Consider the following 17,135-nt stretch of genomic DNA (forward strand, 5'->3'; position numbering starts at 1 on the left):
CGCAGCAATCTACGTATATTGCTTTCTGCCTGTTAGTATCTTGCCTCTGCCCATAAATGACTAGATAGATACAGTAACTGATTGCCAGTTCATGTGTTGAACCTAGTATTGTGAGACCACACGGCTCTGACTTGTCGAAAATCAAAATGTACGCCGGTACCATGCTTGAGAATGGCACGGTTTGTTTCATTAGGGCACCCGCAATAATTATCTATAGACTCTCTATAAAAGATCCATGTCAGTATATTTTCCTACTTAGAAGAGATTAAATAAAGAGAGAGAGAGTAAAGCTATCTACTAACCTGGAGATAGTCTATAGATAAAAACGAGGCAATGGATGAGAGAGCTATAGATACCCATGTAGACATACTATTGAGGTTGTTTACTATTAATCTAGTCTATTGCTGAGATGTACATGTTTGATAGAGAACACCTTATTTTACCATTATAGGTGCTCTTAGCATATAGGAGTTAGACGTCGTCATCAACCACATCATTTGGTCTTATCTTGAGCTTTCCAGAATGGAATACTGAATCATGTTGTTGAATTTCCTTCGGCAATCGTGTGCACCCGCGTCAAACACATGGATGATAAAGCCAAATGCAGAACCTGTGTTACCTGATTTAACAGCCTGGCAGATGGCCATCCTAGCATAAATCTTTCCGTCAATACTCCCTCCGTTTCGAAATATTTGACATCGTTAACTTTTTAGCCCATGTTTAACCATTCATCTTATTCGAAAACTTTTGTGAAATATGTAAAATTATATGCCTACATAAAAATATATTTAACAATGAATCAAGTGATAGGAAAATAATTAATAATTAGAATAAGACGAACGGTCAAACATGTTTAAAAAAATCAACAGCGTCAAATATTTCGAAACGGAGGGAGTATAACACAAACAACCAGATCAATAGACGATCCTAGTATAAATCTTTATATCTTCACATGTTAATTAAAAAAGTTATAAATCTTTACATCAGTGTGTATTCATAAACAACCAAATCAATGGATCAACAAGACTTACCGAGGGCATATAACACAAAGTTTAACTATTGTATTGTTTATAGAGAGTTTATGAAAGTTTATTTAAGAACTAGTAGCTTGTAGCTCCCGCACGTATCTGAAATTTATCTATACACATAAATAATTTCAACTTAACCATGTTTCGCAGCTAACGGCTGGGGAGGGGATATGTACCTGTCACGGACATCGGGCAATCCCAGTGGCTGGCTGTGTTGTGCTTTCATAGAGGTGCTACGCAACAACCTCATGTAACAATCAGACCAGAACAAAAATATACACCATTTCCTTTTTCTAAAAAGGAAAAACACAAACGAAAAGCATAAAATGGGTAGCTGAACACAAAGTACACAATAAGACAGGTAGCTAAACGTAGTACGTAGGTAATATATACATAGTACTAGCACGTTAGAATTAGCTAACCAAATAAAAGCAAACATCCCAACATAACTTTCTCTCACAAAAAATTACTCTCATCACTAAATGAAAATGAATGATCACTATGAACTAGTTGACGGTCACTATCTTAACTATAGAATATCCGCCGATGCGATGCAACACAACGACTGAATCTCCTGAATTGCAAAGACCAAGTTTCTTTGCATAATCTATGCCAGATAATATAGCTTCATCGGTGGATTCAATATCAAATGCCTTTGGTGTAGCGGTGCTCAGCATTGGGATCAAACCCCTGACAATGAGACTGTCTTGCAGGTGCCTCATCACTGCAAGTCCAGTTAAAACTATCATCAGCTTTTAGTTCTGGAACAACCACAAACAGCACCGGCATGGCTGGCCTGTACTTCGCAATGAGCCTTGCAGTTGTACCACCCCTGGTAAGAACCAAGATGAGTGAAGCTTTGGATATATTGGCTGTCTGAACGGCTGATGATGCCAAACTCTCAAGTGGGCTAAGAGGAACTGGAGCTTCTGAACTAAGTTTCTTGAAAATGAAAGGGTAGTCCAGGTATAACTCTGCTCTTGAACAAATATTCGCCATGGTCTGCACTGCTAACTCTGGATATGCCCCTGCTGCAGTCTCACCACTAAACATCACGCAGTCAGTTCCATCAAGGACAGCATTAGCTACATCAGTAGCCTCTGCCCGTGTAGGACAAGGGGATTTAATCATTGATTCAAGCATCTGGGTTGCAGTAACAACAGGCTTTCCATGTATATTGCATTTATGAATCATCACCTTTTGTGCATAGAATATCTTCTCAATTGGGATCTCCATTCCCAAATCTCCTCTTGCAACCATGAAAGCATCTGAATTTGCAATTATCTCATCAACATTAGCAACACCTTCTTGATTTTCAACCTACACAAAAAAACATCATAACAGATTAAGATCAACATATAATAACAAATGTGTAAAGCATGTAAAGAGAAACTAACCTTTGACATGAGTAGAATCGACTTAGCATGTTCACCGAGCACACTTCGAACCAGCATAAGGTCTGATCCTTTACGCACAAAGGAGAGTGCAATCATGTCAATCTTATTTGGCACACCCCATTGAAGGATGTCCACCTTGTCCTTTTCTGTTAGTGTTGGGAGATCCACAATAACCCCAGGAAGATTGACATTCTTTCTCTCACCTAGCATAGCAGAATTCTCACATCGACACCGAACTAGGCCTTGCTCACAATCACAAGAAAGCACCGTGAGTGTGATGGTGCCATCAGCACATAGTATAGTGCTCCCAGGCTTCAAGTCTATAGCCAACTTATGGTAGCTCATGGAAATCAAGTTCTCATCCCCCTTTATGGAATAATCTATGGTGATGGTAATTTCTTTCCCCTGCTTCAGCTGTATGGGTTTGCCATCTTTCAAAAAGCCTGTGCGTATCTCTGGTCCCTGTTGCAAACATAGTTAATTTCATGCACAATAAAGAAACAATTTTGCATATTTCTTCATTCTCCGTCACCACATTGAATTTTGATGGATGTTCAAATAGCTTTATGCATTGCATGAAACCAAATGTAGTAACCTAACGTAATAAGCAACATATGGCAGTGAAATAAATCCTAACTAGTGGAAAACACACGTTGCAGCGGAGAATTTAGAAATACATTAAAGAACACTCGAAGAAAACAATTTGTAAATTGTATACTTGTAATATCTAAATGAACAATATTTGTATAGTAGTAGTTGATGTGAAATTATAATTCTACATGGCACTTGGATAGTTATGTATGACTTTTATTTTTTATTTTTGAGTAAATTGCACCCACGGTACAATAAATTGGCAGGTGGGTGCGGTATAGTGCAAGAACTTGGGAATTGAACGTCTGAGTGCAATAACTTGACAAATGGGTGCGTTCTAGTACAATTTACATCCAATTACTTTTAAGATTTTTTTTGTTTTCTTCACCTTCTCAAATATCAACCGAAATATAATAATTTTTACATCCACTTTAATTGACTTTCAATTATTATTTATTAGGATAAAAATATAAATATACTTATACAAATCCGCCCTACTATATTGTCAAAATAAGTACATAAACATTGAATTTATATAAAAAATACTCCAAATAATTAAGTTGCCGTATAACTTTTTAATTTATTGTATCAAAATCATATCTACCTTGCAAGTTGTTGCATTTATACGATTACTTACAAAGTTCTTATATTAAATTGCACCTATCTACCAAGTTGTTGTACTAGAACGCTCATTTCTCAAGTTATTGCACCAAATTGCACCCACTGCCAAGTTGATGCACCATGGATGCAATTTACTCTTTATTTTTTTTGTCATGGACTCATGGTTCAATGCCCATTAAGTTTTACAGCAACAATTACACTTAGTGGGTTGTAAATGCATATGATGAATGGACGGTTGAGATTAAAGCATGAGAGAGATCCAAAAGCTACTATTTTCTAGATGATGTGGCTCAATGCATGTCAAGCTTTTGGTGCCAATTATATAAGGATTTGTCAGTTGCATATGCAATAAATATGCCAACAATAATCATATGCCTCGGCAAAAGAAATAGTAATAATATAAAAGAAATATAATGCCAAATCGTGCAGGTCCCCTTGACAATAAAACAGAGTGCTCATATTCTGAAAATACACTAAAACCTAAATTTGAACCTCCTAGATTCCAGGAGAAACCCACAAAGTCAAAGTCTAAATATTTATGATTATGTCATCAAGACAAGTTACAAAGTCTAAAGTTTAAATTTTTACTTATTCATGCCATCTAATCAGAACCATAAACTCCAACATTATAATCACAAAATAACAGGATGCCGCTAAGTCTAAAACTTTATGATTCCGATATGAACACAAGGTAATTAATCACAAGCAAGCAATAAAGTAACATGATGCCGTTAAGTGTAAAACTTTATGATTCCGACATAAGCACAACGTAATCACAAACAAGCAACTAAGATTATAAATGCAGCCATGCCGCCGCCGGCGCAGGAGCCCCTGGGCCATCCTGGCCACAATCCCCAACGTGGTGGGCCGACATCTCTGTCGACCTCAACGACGTCCCGCGGGCCTCCGTCCTCACCGTGCCGCTCCACATCTCCCTCCCGGAGTCCCGGCCTGCCTTGGATGCTACCCCTACGTCGCCGCCGCCGACGGCTCCGGCCTTCTCATCCTCCTCGGCACGCATCCTCTGTCACCTCCGCCTCCACCCATGGTCTCCTACCACATCTGCGACGCGCGCACCTGCAAGGTAGTCTCCCTCCGCGAGCGCGACCTAACGCGGCGCCCCATGGCCTTCTACGGGGCCGCCAACGTCGGCCTCATCGTGAAGGACGACGACGGCGGCGGCTGTACCTGACTACCTGTATGGTCGCTGAGCTCCAGCCCCGGTGCGAGACGCCACCGGCGGCGCCACGCTGCACACAGCTACAAGGTCGGGGAGTGCTGCGAGTGGCGCGAGAGGGAGCTCACCACCTGCTCGGCCCTGCTCACCCGGGACTGGTACCCCGATCGAGGGCGTCGTCTCCCACGTCGGGACGATGCTCTGGTGGATCGACCTCTCCTAGGGCCTCCTCGCCTGCGATCCCTTCGCCGAGGAGCCCAACCTGCTCCACGTCCCGCTCCCGCGTGTCCCCCCGACGAGCAGCTCCCTTTCACGGTCGGCCTGACCGCGGCGGCCATCGCTGCGGTGAAGGTGAGCGGAGGAAGGCTGAGGTACGCGCAGATCCACGGCGAACCCGACGCGCCGGTGGTCAGCACGTGGGCGCTCGCCGAATCCACCTGCAGGTGGAACCCCGAGCGCAGCGTGCCATTGGCCGAGGTCTGGATGGACCGGAACTACGCGGACGCCATGCTGCCGCGGAGCTGAGCGTCCCTGCACTTAAGCTCCTCCACCCCACGGATCCGGACGGGGTCTTCTTCTTCCTCCGATCTTGCATCTTCGCCGTCGACCTACGGGCTACGGCTGAGGAAGATGGTGGCGTTCGATCGGTTGGAGATGCTCGACCCGCCGCGTGAACTTTGGCTGAAGCGCTCCTCCCACTTCGTCCACGCATGGCAGTATGATCCTTCAAGCAGTCGTATGTATATTTTGTTCGTCTCTGCCCTTCCATCTCTTTATCTTGGTGCGTTCAGATGACGATAGCTTGTGTGTTCAGACGTTCCTGCCAATTATCATTAGCATGGATTAATTTCACCGAGCTACTGGCAGTTGTGTTGATATAAGCACATTGAACCTCTATCAAAAACTTCAGAATCCTGTTTCAAAAACAAATAAATATATAAAAATAATCAGAACCCCTGAACTAAAACAAGACCAGAAATCCTGCCCTGGTTTCCAAATAATTTTACCTTGAAGATTCACAAATTCTGGAATGCTTTATGAGTTAGATAGTGTGAATGTGTGATAGTTACGAAGAAATTAAACAAGATATGAGAAAATAGATGAACTCGCCGAGATAAATTTTAAATGCTAGAAGTCATTATATAGGCTGGGGGGTATATCTTTTACATTTGTGCATGGGAACATATCCTATGCATACCAACTAGCTAGCAAATGTCACAAATTTTTTTTAAAAAAATATTGACATGTACTTCCAATAATATTACATATATCTGCAAAATCTCATATTCAAATACATTATATTTTAACTGTAACAAAATTTGAAAAATCTGACAAATCCGTTCGAATTTTATCTTTTTTTAGGCTAAACTATAATGGATTTGAAGATAAAATTTAACACATGTGTAATACTATTGAAAGTATGTGTTCAATTTTTTATAGAATTTTCTATAATATTTGCTAGTTGATATACATGGAAAGCTTTTGCGAATAGAATACGCTCTCGTGCGTATAAGTCACATGGACCACTTGGTTTTATGGGGAACTAATTATCTTTTTAGGCGTTTCTCCATAGAATATTTAACCATTTTATAATGCTTATAAATCTTGGTTGAAGTGTTAACCAGTTGCTCTCAGCTTACATATAACCGTTGTGATTTCTTGTCTTTAAAGGGCCTGACTTTGTATCAACATGCTTAAGGCAGGAGAAGGCGATTGCTGCTAATAAGAGCAGGTGACTTATTTTGCATATCCTTAAATTTTGGAAGGCCTAATACTCCTCTCTTCTTTTGATTCAGCTTGTCTATGATTCCCGTCACGCGTAGCACCGGTACGTACTGTAATCTATGGAGTATCCTTCAATCGCAATAATTGGATAGGATGTTTCTTTTGTCCAGGCTACATAAAAGTGAGCAAATTTTTGCAAAACACCATGAAAACAGCCATATGTAACACAAAACACCAGTTTCCATTTTTTTTTGCCTCATATAAAACTTGTTATGTGACACATATTACACAAAACACCAGTTCTTTAACCTTCATAGTGACATAGGTCCGTGGAGCTAAAACCAACGATCTCCACCAATCCAGACCAAACTGCACCGAATCGCCATCACTTGGCTCATGTTTGGTCTTCTGTCTTTGGGATCGTCCCATCAGGTTCACAATTTTGACGAAAACCGGTCGAGTTCTACGAAATTTCGAGGTTTCAACGAGGCTCGAAAGTAGAAGTCGTCTGAGATTTCGATGAGTTTCATCCAAATTTAAATTTGAATTAATAAAAAGGAAAAAAAAATCTTATAAACAATATGATATTCATAGAACCTATTGGATGTAAGTTTTCGAAAAAAATGATGTATTTTGTGTATTTACTGAAATTTACATTAGGAAAGAAAAGAATAACGAATTAAAAAAAGGAAAAAATTTAGCTTACCTCCTTTTCTAGTTACTGATTGAAATTTCGATTATTTCGCTCGGAATTTTGCTAAAGCCGACTGGTTTTTGAAAATTTGTATTCAAATTTTGGTTTATGAATTTTTTTCGGAATCTACCGGCTTTCTATCGAAAACCGTCCATCCGCCAGAGCCTGAAACGGAGGGCCATCTCGGAATTGTAAACCTGCGTCCTATCATGTCGATGCTTGTGTATTCTGTGGTCGCCATGGGGTTGCTCCGTCCATCTACTGCTAGACAGCAGTTCAACGCTGCTGTAATCACCAGACAAGTGTCAGTGTGTGGAGCTTAAAAATTGGTGTTTTGTGTTATTTATGTCACATATACCTGGTTTCTAATGGTACATATGGCTCTAGACCTGGTTTCTGATCGAATACATTCTTGTCGTAATTGTGACGTCATATTTATTTGTTTCTTGGGTCAAAAGTTTTTTTTACCGAAGAGCTGATATTCTCTGCTGTATTTTCAGTTGAAAGATTGAAGAAAGTTTAGGATCATGTAACCAGGCAGCAGCTGCAGCAGGAGCAGCAGCATCAGGAGCAAGGAGGTGCAGAATCTCCGAAGAAAGCAGAATCAACCTGCCCCATGAAGTATGAATGAACGGTAGAGTAGCATATTTTGCGCATGATTTGGGGTGGTCCCGCCGTCCCGTGCGAAATGCTACCTGGCCGTGTGAGAGTTAGGGCTCTAATTAGGGTACCATAGGACCTGCGCCAATTTCGACTAAGTTTCTTAAGGATAGACATTCTCACGTGTCTTTTATGGGATTTTTTATAGGTCTTTTGGTATATCTTGTTACAAAGTGAAATTAGTGTAGACAATTACTCTTATATATAATAAAATAAAAAATATACACTAAATATGTGCGAAAGGCTACCAGGTGAAAGACTGAGAGATGTGTTATGATCACCTAGCTCGTGCAGGGCACAGATTCGTATGGGGGAGTGCCGGTCTATGATATTTCTTCTGCACAGCCAAACGTTCATAGTTGGGGCAGAGTCGGAACTGTTTGGTCGCGTGTGGCTTGCTCAGCATTGAAAATTTCCAACCCCCTTTGTTCTAGCAACGTAGTTTGGTGTGTGTGGAATAGTATTGTTTGTTTCATCGGTGCAATATCTTTAGAGTTGTGGCAGAATTGGAGCCATTGCATTGGATGTGGCTAACTAGGCAACAATAACCCACAACGCTTTTACTCTAAGTCTCTTAAGAACGTAGAGGTGATCATTAGTTGAAAGAGCTTATGGTGAAAATCTTGCCCAGTCTCTGGCTGGTGGTGCTAACAACATCAAACGTCTATGGTGCACCGTTTTCCTCCTTAGAGGCATTTTCATGTGGCTTTCTCTCTCTTCGAGTAAAAACCTAGTTTGGTGTTCTGAACAACGCAATATTTTAGATGTTGTACTAGAAACGACGCGCGGCCTTGCCACGCCCAATTTAGATTAGGCCAATCTATTTTGTCAACAGCCTTATTTAGGATCGAGCATATGGTGTGCCTCGTTACCTTATTTCAAGGTTTGAACCAAAAACATAAACAAATGAATTAATAGGCGTTGGGACTTGAGATCACAATTGTGCAAGGAAAATAAAATGTTCTTGCACACGAGCAAGAAAATGGACTCGGTAGTACCATTGGCAATGAATATATTGTATGTATTTACCAGGTGAGTATTAATTACACCATTTCTAACATGAAAAAACAATGTAATACCCTGAATGGATGCTTTGTTAGCGTCAAATTTTGCAATTTGTGTTTCTTCTGGATTTCTGAAAAGCAAAAAATAATATTAAGAAATACACAAAAATGCGTCTACTTCGATTGGTTAAATATTGCATCTAACTGTACAGGTATCACAAAAGGAAACCTTACAAAATCGTCATGGCAAAGGTAGAAAAAAAAATCAAATGACAAGTACTTCAAAGAGGTCAAATTGCATATGCCAGGGTCATTAATTAGACAGTACTTCAGTACCTGGCTAGGAAAACAAATCAAAATTAAACATTTAATAATATGGCTCCATATCAACTTGAGCCCTGATCACTAATCTTGTTGCTTAATATGATAACATGATTGGGATTTTTTACTTATCTTTATTTTTTTTCTACAAAATAATGCCAGTTCAGTTTAAGAACTCAATACTCAGTATCCAGTATCATGTCGTCATTGCATGAATAAAAGAGTACACATAGAGACCATTGCCCAAAAGAAAAGGTGCATGAAGCTACAATTAATCATGGTAATAATTCAACAATACTTCCGTTTCGACGACACTACAATGTATGAGGAAGTTCTCCATAGGTTATTTATTAGTTTACAAATTTATTAATTTACATATTTCCAGCTTCAATTTTCCACTTGTGTGCTGAGAAAATGCAGAAACAATCTGCAATGTAGAGTACCATAATAATGCTAACGACATAACAATTCTAGTACCAATTTTTGCTCTGTAATATGAATTTAATTTACTTCCAATATCTAATTGTTCTAGGATATGACATAGGTTCTGGCATAAGTTTTATTCGGATCAATCGAAGGCTGCAAGACAGTGAGTTCGTGGACATAAGTTCAAAGTTGAATATGTGCGCACAAATTCTAAATTCCAATGAATCAAAGTGATGGAAGTACTTATCTTCATTTTATCCCTCCACATGTCTATAAGAACTCAGGAAATATTTTTTTAATAACTTTATCTTATTATTATTTAAACATCACGTTTTGAGTGCATTTCAGTTTACACAAGGAGATTGAGGAATTGATTATTCTTTTAAAAATTTGGAATAGCGTTTACCTCAAGCAGGAGGAGAAGATGCTGGTGCCGCCTAATCCTCTTCTACTACTTGATTCTTCGTGGATAAATGATTGCAAAAAAGCTTGGTCTTACATATTGCACATTGTAATTTATATATGCAGCTGAACTGTCAACCATCATCCGGAAAGTGCCATGGTGAGTAGGACCTCAATCCAAATTTGTAACCAATAAACCCTACAACAAACAAGCATGGACACTGTAACCCCATAAACAGGCCTAGCACATTCCATTCATAACACACAATGATATATTCAGCCTAGATATTAGAAATATTCTAACCTATTTAGATTCAGAAGGCAGAATGAAGCAGAGATAATATCTAAAAAAATGTTACTAAATAAGAGAACAGTACAAATATACAGCTACATTATACAATACCCAATTCTGCAGTGTCACCTTCCTCAATTTATGAGGGAGATTTCTCAATACCCTATTGTTTTAAGGGTCTGGTCACTTTGTTGCCAATTTCAACATTACCAAATTATGGCAATACCAAATTTTGTTAAGTTTTGGTACTACTAAATTTTAGTAGCGTTGGATGTATCTAGTTTGATGCCTTTACAAAATTTAGTAGTTTGATGTGAGAGGAAAGTTACGGAACTACCAAATTTTTGTAGGATGGCATTGGTAAGGTAATGATTGTTACCCTATCAAAATTTGGTAGGGTTGAAAGTAGTAATAAAGTAAACAAACCCTAAAACACTTCTTAACCCCTCAAGGTGAAATCACCAAAAAAAAAAACCCCTCAAGGTGAAAGGATGACTTTACTGTTTGTTTTAATCTTTAATCTTGCACCACCTAAGTAAGCAAGGATTCTCTCTCATTGATCCAAGTATGTAATCACCATATATGTTTTCGCTGTTCATGTCTATATAATATTTATTTGTGTCATTTTAAAATTGTACATGATAATTTGTACAGATCAGTAAAATATTGATATGAATTGTACCCCCCAACCTCATCTCACCACTTAAGGTTATCATGAGATAGCCCCATCTTGACGTTTGCAATTTTAAACTTCTGAAATCTATTCCTTACATACAACAGATAAGTAATCTACTGATTTAAATTCAGATGGTTATAAAGAAACCCAAGAAAATCAGAGACTACATTTTGGACTGTTAGAAGCATTCGCATGCCAAAATATTAATAAGCATTATTAAACTTTCAGTGGTCACAGGCAAACAACACATGGATTCACATCGTAGGTTTTACTAATCGTTGGCAGATGGCATTGTTGAACTATTTTCCACTAATAAGCATTAAAACAAACAAGCAGAGTGCAGCAGGGGATATTAGTTGGGAAATTTTACGGTATATACTGCTAGTATATACTGCAAGTATATATGATCTAACGGTATAGATTGATTTGATTTTTTAGTTAATTAGCTTGCAGTATAAAATTTGAAAGGGTAATTTTGTCTTTTCTTCGTTATTCTATCATCAAATCGTGCTATCGTCACGTGCTTTGTCATCGGATGGCGCTCAGGATGCTCCTCCCCTAGTGCACGATAAGATCTAGGACCAGGTACTCCCAATTAGATTCAATATGAACTAAAAATTACTAAAGTGTTATTTTATTTTCTATCGAATTCCTAATATACCCTTCTATATACTATCAGTAGTATATACCGGTAGTATATTGTACCGTAAAAGTTCTCTATTAGTTTGCCATTGAGAGGGGTGAGATGGTGGATGACCTGGAACAGCCGATGGACTTGGTGAGCCAACCTGGAGAAGTCAATGCTGCGATGTGGGCGAAGGCAGCGCCTCCGCTGCCGGTGGCGGAGAAAGCAGACGTCGCGGCTGATGAAGAGGTGTAGGAGCGGCGCCGCCCCGTTGTGAGGAGAATGTGGAGAGTAGCGACGGGCCAGCAATCTTGGGGGTGAGGCGGCGCCCTCGATCCGACGGTGACGTTGCGCACGATTCAACGACGGCATGCCGGAAGAAAGGCGGGTTGATGACGCGGGATCGGCAGCCGCCCGGCGACAGCGAGGCGATGGCCGCGGCGTGGTAAGGCGGAGCTGCGGAGGGGGAGGGAGGTGAACAGGCGGAGGCTGGAGCCTTGGCGGTGGATGGGAATGAGCGAACGAGGGGTTTCTGGAGCTTGGATACTCAACACTTTTGCATTAAACTCCCTCTCAAGATTTTATTTTACAACGACATCCACCGCATGATATATCACCGTACATACTTGATCCGACGGCTGCGTACGAGGGACCAAACCCATGAATCGGGCTGTGCCACGTGGCCTTGCTAATTGCCCTCTAATTTGCGCAGATTTCGATAGTAAGAGATTCTCCTTATAGGCTCTGTCTTGAAGATCATGCTCAACAGCTTATATTAAATAGGAATAAGTCTACATAACCCCCCAACCTATTATCAGGAGATTACTTAACCCCCTCACCTTACAAACCAGGTATTTAACCCCCTAATCTTACTAAAACCGTTTAATTAACCCCTTATGATGGTTTTGCCTTGCTGGCATGCCACGTTGGACAAATGGATTGACAGGCATGCTGTGAGGGTCGCTTGATTTTCTCTGGCGAGGCCTTCTCCTCTATCCCTCTATTTACATTGAAAATCTATACCATTTTTATGGTTCCTGACATTGCCATTGAAGTTGGAATTGCATACAAGTGCAAGAATTCAGTACCACGAACAAAATAAGAGGCATAACATAAATTTTTAGACAAACCATTTACACACACAAATATGCTCCACAATCTTTCATGAAACAAGTAGAAAAAAATGACTAAGTAGCATTCAGGTTTGACAAAGCAGAGTAGCAAGTATCTCTCACAAAACAAGAGACATGTAGTAGGATGCATTTAATTCCTGATAAAAAAACAAATATCTCATCTTTCCCCAACACACATCTTTGGTTTTAATTCCATATGCTGGTTATAGTTCCATATGCTAGAGTAAAACAGTAGGTGGGCAAGTCTCGAAGTGTTTCAAGCTGGTCTAGCCCTCTTCCTGCACTTCTGTTGCACAAGTGGAGCAGAGCTTGGAGCAGCAACACTTGGAGGCAGAGAGCTTCTGCTAATGCTCTGTTGGGTGCCCACATCACCCTACAAGATGAAAAAAAAACATACTTTAGTTAGGTTAAGCCAATGAGCAAAACAACAGAAAATCTGAGAATAACAACTTTATAATACCATGGTGAATGAAGTAGCAGCAGCAGAAGTTGTTGCCTCACTTTGCTTCCGTTTTCTTGTAGCATCCCTCCTGATATAACCATTCCTCTTACTCCCATCTTCTTTATTCCGAGCACAGGTCCGGCTGTTATGACTAGTTTGGTGGCACAATTTACATCTCATCTTGATGCCAACCTTGCTTACCTTAGCTCCCTTAGGTTTCTCAGTTGGCTCTCTTGTTCTCTGAGTTTTGGGCCTCCCGGGCATTTTAACATAAGCAGGTGGATGTGGCTTTGTCATGTCAGAAACTGGCCATTTGTCCTGCCCTTCAACAGGCTGCAAGCAATGTTGGTATGTGTTCATGTACTCTGAGATAGAGAAGCTTGATGCTATGTAGTCATCCAATTGTTTGGATGCCTTGTATATTGCACTAATAGCATGACAACATGGTAGTCCTAATAGTTGCCAATACCTGCGGCTGCATGTTTTCTGTCCTAAGTTGACTGTGTACTTCTTCTTCTCTTTCTCTTGAACCTCAAATCCATGTTGTCCATTCCACAACACATAACACTGGCCAGATCTCTCAATGTTAAGTTTCAGCTTCTTGAATATGTTTGGGCATATTGTACCTTGCCACTTATCTGCCTTTGTCCTATTGTCAGCAATTCTAACCATAACTTTGCATCTTATGGCCTCATTCATAGAGATGACTGGAAAGAACCTTGAATCCATGATAGAGTTGTTGAAAGACTCACACATGTTGTTATCAACGGAATCACAATTTGACCCTAGCTGGAAGAATGCCCTGCTCCAATGTTCAGGTGCAGTGGTAATCATGTCCTTAGCTCCTTGAGGGGTATCTTGTACTAGCTTTGCTCTATTATAGTTGAAAAGCTCCCTACAAGATGACTTTGCACAGTTCCAAAACTTTTTCTGAAGCTTCTGATTAGTGTACCTTTTCCTCCAGTTTGCATATATATGCCTTGCACACATCCTATGTTCTACTCTAGGGATAAGCTCAGCCACTGCCTTCAAGAGTCCCTAAAAGACAAAATTCAAAATATTTATTACAACTTATGACCTATTGCACATTTTGTTAAAAGATAAACAGTTAAAAATCATACCTTTTACTGGTCAGAAATTATCACCCATCCTTCACCTCCATCATTTATATTGAGATCTTTTTTAGCAACCCAATAAACCAATACCAGGAATCATATCTTTCTTTCTCCACCGAAGCCCATGCAATGGGATACATCTGATTATTAGCATCTCTTCCAATAGCACATATTAGCTCACCATTACAAGCACCCTTGAAGAAACAACCATCTAGCCCAATTACTCTCCTACAGCTAGCAAGAAACCCTTTTTTGCAAGCCTCAAAGCATACATAAAACCTCTCAAATACTTTCTTATCAAGTATATCTGGATTAAGGGTCACAACTACAGTACTCCCAGGGTTGCTCCTTAACAACTCCAATTGGTAATCATACACTCTTGAGTACTCTCCCCTAGTTTTATCCAATGCTTCCTGTAGCACCAAGGCTTTGGCCCGCTTGCACTTCGAAATGGACACATCAGCAAGCATGTCCTTTAGAACTGACTTCTTAATATGTTCCACTTTCCATGTTGGATTATCCTTGATAACATCAAAATATTTATTTGCTATGATCCTGGATGTGACTAGCTTGTTATCTCTCCTAGGTGGACAACAATGCTCATTATTAAAACTGGCCACTTGAAACCATTCAGACTTACTTGTCTTTGACCCATATATTAGCCATTTACATCCTGGCCAAGAGCAGGTTGCCCTAACCTTGTCCCTTTCATCCTTTGGGAATATAATATGCCTGTGTGTTGTCAACCCATACTTCACTAGTGCCTTCTTGAACTGTCTACTTGATCTAAATGCCATGCCAAGAGAGAACACATGAACTGATGCATTTTTGTCAAACCTATTGTTAGTGCTCTTCCATCCAATTGTTTCTCCTTCACTATTCTCCTCATAGGAGTAGTCATCACTTGAGTTATAATATGGACTGCCATCATCTTCTAAGTTGACATTTTCAGGCACCAGTGCATCATCAAGTATCTCTACAGCCTGGCTGCTATGCACTCCTAGCTTCCTTGCCCTGATGTTTCTCTTGATTTCCTTTGCAAATTTCCTAAGTTGTTCAGCTTCCTCATCATCTCCAGAGCTATTTTGCTCTATAGGTTGCCTATAATCAGAGTCTGAACTATCAGATACTTGCCCTTCAGGGTTGCTATTAGTTTCAGGCCCATCTACATCTTCAGGCTTCTCTAGAATTTGAGATGATGCTCTTCTTGGTTTCAATTTTCCCTTCTTATCTGTACATAGAACAACAGTAGGATGTAGCTCTGCCTCTGCTTCTGAATCTGATTTCGCTTCATCGTCAGCTTCTACCATGTCATAGCCCCAATCAGCAATCTGATTATCATCTTGCCCCTCATCAATTGCTACGTGCTCAACATAAATTTCTGCAACTTGACCATTATTAGACATATGATTTGCCATTTCTATGCAAGCATTGTCATCAAGCAAAAACCTTAGCCCATCTGACAACTGCTTTCCAGGATATAGCCAATGCAAGTGTAACAATCCACTAACTGGCATGTGGTCACTGAGGAAACCTATAATCTCAGGTAAAGATATCTTATCAAGTTCTATGTATGACAATGCAGTACGCTCTGCCACATAATGCAATTGCCCCCTAGAAAACATGAATTCCCCACCATAGTGAAACCTGACCGGAAGAAAATCCGATGGATCCATTCCTGCAAAAATAAGAAACAAAATTAATCCTAACTTTTGATGAGATTATATTACTACAACCAGCAAGATCGTACACTATATATTATCTGAGGCTTCTAGCCTCCGTTAGTCTTAAAAAAACCAAAGCAAGATCATACACAAAACATAACAAATTTATGTGTCCTCTAGTACCAACATAGGAGCAAATTTCTGTGTTCATAAGCCCTAAACCTAAAATCATCAAGACGGTAAAATTACCGAGAAATTCACAAAAGGTGATGAGAATTTTACTACCTACAACATAGCACTATCCAAATTTCACAGAGAAAATACATAACCCACACTAAAAGACCTTGTAGATTTAACCCTAATCCTTGAAGAGATAATCTGGTTGGAAAAAAAAACACAGAAACGGATTGTGGAGACTCACCTTTACCTCACCCTGCAATCCAATCAAGTGGATCCACTCCTTGTCATCAGCAGATTGTTCGCCTCGTCGGAGTTGTGTGCGCGCGACTGAGAGAGAGGGAGAGAGAGAGAGAGAGAGGAGAACGATGAGAAAATCGCTCATGTTTTTATTCACGCCATCCTCCACACACGCGTCGATCCACCGTGGCAAGCTAGGCAAGCGTGGCCTGCCAGCTGGGCAAAACAAGAGTGCAAAACCACCGTCAGGGGTTAATTAAATGATTTTAGTAAGGTTAGGGGGTTAAATATCTGGTTTGTTAGGTGAGGGGTTTAAGCAATCACCTGGTAATAGGTTGGGGGGTTATGTAGAGTTATTCCTATTAAATACTATATATTATAAGCCTAACAAACAGCTTAAAATAAGTGGTCTAACAAATGTAGTAGAATAAAATTATATGATAAATCATATTTTATGGATTCAAGAACAAATAAGTTGTAACAATAATATGGTGGGTAAACAGAAAAAATGGGCCGCGCGATTGCTGGTCGCCAAGCCTTAGTTCGTTCTCAGTCACATCAGCGAGCCCAACAGCAACATGATCAAGAGCTTCTCTTTCTCACCTTTGCTGCTTTGCCTCACCAAGTTCGCGTCGCACCCAATCAAAACAAAGCATCTGAAACAAATGGCCTACATATGATGCTCATGAAGGCATCACCTACATAAACCATATAACATGTAAAGA

The 17,135-nt window shown here is 40.0% G+C and overlaps 3 pseudogenes; 1 reads left to right on the top strand and 2 right to left on the bottom strand.

The window, feature by feature from the left end:
* Window positions 1–1,534: 1,534 nt before the first annotated feature.
* LOC4332702 (pyruvate kinase, cytosolic isozyme-like) lies at window positions 1,535–9,558 on the bottom strand (annotated as a pseudogene).
* On the top strand, window positions 4,318–8,124 carry LOC9268012 (uncharacterized; annotated as a pseudogene).
* A 3,188-nt stretch (window positions 9,559–12,746) lies between the features above and the next one.
* LOC112938371 (uncharacterized) lies at window positions 12,747–16,003 on the bottom strand (annotated as a pseudogene).
* Window positions 16,004–17,135: the final 1,132 nt, after the last annotated feature.

The sequence above is a fragment of the Oryza sativa genome, chromosome 3 (assembly GCF_034140825.1).
Source record: "Oryza sativa Japonica Group chromosome 3, ASM3414082v1".
NCBI lineage: Eukaryota > Viridiplantae > Streptophyta > Magnoliopsida > Poales > Poaceae > Oryza > Oryza sativa.